General features: G+C 49.0%; 1 pseudogene; it reads left to right on the top strand.

The window, feature by feature from the left end:
• LOC123724071 (serine/threonine-protein phosphatase 2A 55 kDa regulatory subunit B gamma isoform-like) overlaps positions 1 to 5,000 on the top strand; it is a 19,333-nt pseudogene that overhangs the window by 13,581 nt on the left and 752 nt on the right.

Raw genomic sequence — 5,000 nt, 5'->3', positions numbered from 1 at the left:
CTGGTACTGTTTGTATTTAGGAGCTGGCCCGGTACTGTTTATATTTAGGTGCTGGTACTGTTTATATTTAGGTGCTGGAGCTCCACAATACATTTGATCTGATATTCTATAAGAGGAACAGGAAGTCGAACATTTGAGGTGCCGGTACTCAGCTCCGCTGGGCTCCTTCCCAAGCACTGACTCTGTATGGCTCTGTGCCAGTCTTCCTTCCCAAGCACTGACTCTGTATGGCTCTGTGCCAGTCTGGGTAGGAAGGTACAGATGTAAGATCTTAATTTGAAGCAATTTGATACAGCAGGAAAATAATCCTGCAGTAACCGGAACAATTTCTGGGGCGACAGGTAGCCTAGTGGTTAGAGCTGGTAGCCTAGTGGTTAGAGTGTTGGACCAGTAACCGAAAGGTTGCTAGATTGAATCCCTGAGCTGACAAGGTACACATCTGTCGTTCTGCCCCTGAACAAGGCAGTTAACCCACTGTTCCTAGGCTGTCATTGTAAATAAGAATTTGTTCTTAACTGACTTGCCTAGTTAAATAAAGGTTAACAAAACAAATAAAAAAATATTTATTATATGGATGATAATTAATGGACATGTTTGTAGGGGTTGATGCATTTTCCTAAGGGCATATCAAGTTTGACATTTCAAAGTGGAAATTACAAACTTGTGGAAGACTTTTAAACCTCAAATACTCTACAAGTTTAAAATGGAAAGTTGTTCTGCAACAAGGTGATCAAATGAAGCTCCTCCATCTGTAGGCTGTAGTGTTGAAACAGGCTGTACCATAACAGGATGCTGACCTAGAAAACATCTACAGAGAAGTTTAAATAATTCACTCAGTGTCAACTCTCTACTCTCTACTCCACTAAGCCACACTGGACCCGCTGCAAATAAAATGTGTGTGTGTGTGTGTGTGTGTGTGTGTGTGTGTGTGTGTGTGTGTGTGTGTGTGTGTGTGTGTGTGTGTGTGTGTGTGTGTGTGTGTGTGTGTGTGTGTGTGTGTGTGTTGGTAGAGCATGGTGTTTGCAATGCCAGCATGGTGTGTGCAAAGCCAGGGTTGTGGGTTCGATTCCCACGGGGGGCCAGTACAACAACAAAAAATGCATGAAATGGATGCATTCACTACTGTAAGTCGCTCTGGATAAGAGCGTCTGCTAAATGACCTAAATGTAAATGTGTGTGTGTGTGTGTGTGTGTGTGTGTGTGTGTGTGTGTGTGTGTGTGTGTGTGTGCTCGTGCATATGTGCGTGCGTGTGACAGGGTTGATTAAGTTTAGTAGCTAAGGTTAAAAACAATCTCTGCATATTCTTAGTGTCTTCTGTGGTGTCTGTGTACTATGTGGTGACAGTTAATCAGGCTAGCTACAACCACCACATCTACTGTACAGTTAATCAGGCTAGCTACAACCACCACATCTACTGTACAGTTAATCAGGCTAGCTACAACCACCACATCTACTGTACAGTTAATCAGGCTAGCTACAACCACCACATCTACTGTACAGTTAATCAGGCTAGCTACAACCACCACATCTACTGTACAGTTAATCAGGCTAGCTACAACCACCGCATCTACTGTACAGTTAATCAGGCTAGCTACAACCACCACATACACTACTCCTCCAGACATAGTCCTGTGTTGTTCTACCTGAGTATCTCTCCTCCAGACATAGTCCTGTGTTGCTCTACCTGAGTGTCTCTCCTCCAGACATAGTCCTGTGTTGTTCTACCTGAGTATCTCTCCTCCAGACATAGTCCTGTGTTGTTCTACCTGAGTATCTCTCCTCCAGACATAGTCCTGTGTTGTTCTACCTGAGTATCTCTCCTCCAGACATAGTCCTGTGTTGTTCTACCTAAGTATCTCTCCTCCAGACATAGTCCTGTGTTGTTCTACCTGAGTATCTCTCCTCCAGACATAGTGGACATCAAGCCAGCCAACATGGAGGAGCTAACAGAGGTGATAACAGCAGCAGAGTTCCATCCTCACCACTGTCACCTGTTTGTCTACAGCAGCAGTAAGGGAACTCTACGTCTCTGTGACATGAGGGCCTCGGCACTTTGCGACAAACACACCAAACGTGAGTTGGCTACACACGGGAAGACAAAAGCCATTGCTGTCAGTCTCTAAATCATGGGTATTCAAATCTTACTCTTCGAGGTCCAGAGTACGACTACTGCTGATTCTGTTCTGCCTGATAATTAATTGCACCCACATGGTGTCCCAGGTCTAAATCAGTCCTTCATTTAAATCAGCAGTAGAACTGGCCTCAGGTCCAGATTGGAATCCCCCCCCCCTAAATTGTGATATCCACCTCTCCTCTTCTCTACACTTCTCTCTCCTCCCACTCTCCCTTTGTCTCCTCTCCTCTCCTCCCCCTCCTCTCGTCTCCTCTCTCCTTCCCTTGTCACCTCTCTCCTCCCTCTCTCCTCCCCGTCTCCTCTCCCTCCCCCTCTCCTCTCCCTCCTCTCTCCTCCCCCTCTCCTCTCCTTTGTCTCCTCTCTCCTCCCCCTCTCCTCTCCCTCCCTCCTCTCCTCTCCCCTCTTCTCCTCTCTCCTCTCCCTCCTCTCTCCTCCCCCTCTCCTCTCCTTTGTCTCCTCTCTCCTCCCCCTCTCCTCTCCCTCCTCTCTTCTCCCCTCTTCTCCTCTCTCCTCCCTGTCTCCTCTCCCTCCTCTCTCCTCCCCGTCTCCTCTCCCTCCCCCTCTCCTCTCCCTCCTCTCTCCTCCCCCTCTCCTCTCCTTTGTCTCCTCTCTCCTCCCCCTCTCCTCTCCCTCCTCTTCTCTCCCCTCTTCTCCTCTCTCCTCCCACTCTCCCTTTGTCTCCTCTCCTCCCCCTCCTCTCGTCTCCTCTCTCCTTCCCTTGTCACCTCTCTCCTCCCTCTCTCCTCCCCGTCTCCTCTCCCTCCCCCTCTCCTCTCCCTCCTCTCTCCTCCCCCTCTCCTCTCCTTTGTCTCCTCTCTCCTCCCCCTCTCCTCTCCCTCCTCTCCTCTCCCCTCTTCTCCTCTCTCCTCTCCCTCCTCTCTCCTCCCCCTCTCCTCTCCTTTGTCTCCTCTCTCCTCCCCCTCTCCTCTCCTCTCCCTCCTCTCCTCTCCCCTCCTCTCCTCTCCCCTCGCCTCCTCTCTCCTCCCCCTCTCCTCCCCGTCTCCTCTCCCTCCCCCTCTCCTCTCCCTCCTCTCCTCTCCCCTCGCCTCCTCTCTCCTCCCCGTCTCCTCTCCCTCCTCTCTCCTCCCCGTCCTCTCCCTCCTCTCTCCTCCCCATCTCCTCATCTCTTCTCCCGTGTCTTTTCTCATCTCCACCTCCCAATCGCTCTTCCTCCAGTCTTTGAGGAACCAGAGGACCCAGGAAGTCGTTCATTCTTCTCTGAGATCGTGTCGTCGGTGTCGGATGTGAAGTTCAGTCACAACGGGCGGTACCTGCTGACCAGGGATTACCTGACGGCCAAGGTGTGGGACCTACACATGGAGAAAGGCCCTGTCGAAACCTACCAGGTCAGCCCGCTAAACACACACACACACACACACACACACACACACACACACACACACACACACACACACACACACACACACACACACCAGGCACACGCAGAAACACACATACATGCAAACACCCTCAGCACGCATGTACACACACAAATGAAATGAAAGTCTTAGAAAATTCTGTCAACACTCTCTCCGGCCCTCTCTCCTTCCCTCCCCCCCTTCTTCTCTCATGTCTGTCTCTCTCTAGGTTCATGACTACCTGAGGACTAAGCTGTGCTCTCTGTACGAGAACGACTGCATATTTGACAAGTTCGAGTGTGTCTGGAACAGCTCCGACAGGTGTGTGTGCATCTTTGTCTACTCTGAGGCTTTATCCCACAGATAAATCAATCCCAGAGAAGAGCTTTGGAGATGTCAAAATCAATCCCTTCTCTCCTTCCCTCTCTCCATCTCTCCTCCTCTTCCTGTCCCAACCCCATCCTTCCCTCTCTCCATCTCTCCTCCTCTTCCTGTCCCAACCCCACTCTTCCCTCTCTCCATCTCTCCTCCTCTTCCTGTCCCAACCCCACTCTTTTCTCTCTCTCCATCTCTTCATCCCTCTTTCATTCCCTCCTTCCATCTTCTCTCCTCCTCTCCCTCCTCCTCTCCCTCCTCCTCTCCCCTCTCCTCAGTGTGATAATGACGGGAGCGTACAACAGCTTCTTCCGGATGTTTGACAGGGAGACGGGGCCGGGCGTGACCCTGGAGGTAAGCATATACACAAACACACAAGTCACTAACGTAAGTCGCTAACGTAAGTCACTAACGTAGGTCGCTAACGTAAGTCACTAACGTAGGTTGCTAACGTAAGTCGCTAACGTAGGTTGCTAACGTAAGTCACTCTAACGTAAGTCACTAACGTAAGTCACTAACGTAAGTCACTAACGTAAGCCACACTAACGTAAGTCACTCTAACGTAAGTCACTAACGTAAGTCACTAACGTAAGTCACTCTAACATAAGTCACTAACGTAAGTCACTCTAACATAAGTCACTAACGTAAGTCACTAACGTAAGTCACTAATGTAAGTCACTCTAACATAAGTCACTAACGTAAGTCACTCTAACATAAGTCGCTAACGTAAGTCACTCTAACATAAGTCACTAACGTAAGTCACTAACGTAAGTCACTAACGTAAGTCGCTAACGTAAGTCGCTAACGTAAGTCGCTAACGTAAGCCACACTAACGTAAGTCGCTAATGTAAGACGCTAACGTAAGTCACTAACGTAAGTCACACTAACGTAAGCCAACATAAGTCACTAACGTAAGTCACTAACGTAAGCCACACTAACGTAAGTCACTAACGTAAGTCACTATCGTAAGTCACTAACGTAAGCCACTCTAACATAAGCCGCTAACGTAAGTCACTAACGTAAGTCACTAACGTAAGTCACTATCGTAAGCCTCTCTGCTACTGAAATCCCAGTGTGCAGAACTACTGGTTGTTCTGATGATGTCACTCACCAGGTCTAATAATGAAACGAT

Source organism: Salmo salar, chromosome ssa08 (genome assembly GCF_905237065.1).
Source record: "Salmo salar chromosome ssa08, Ssal_v3.1, whole genome shotgun sequence".
Classification (NCBI taxonomy): domain Eukaryota; kingdom Metazoa; phylum Chordata; class Actinopteri; order Salmoniformes; family Salmonidae; genus Salmo; species Salmo salar.
Note: the sequence above shows the minus strand (reverse complement) of the source record. Positions and strands in the feature narration are given on the sequence as shown.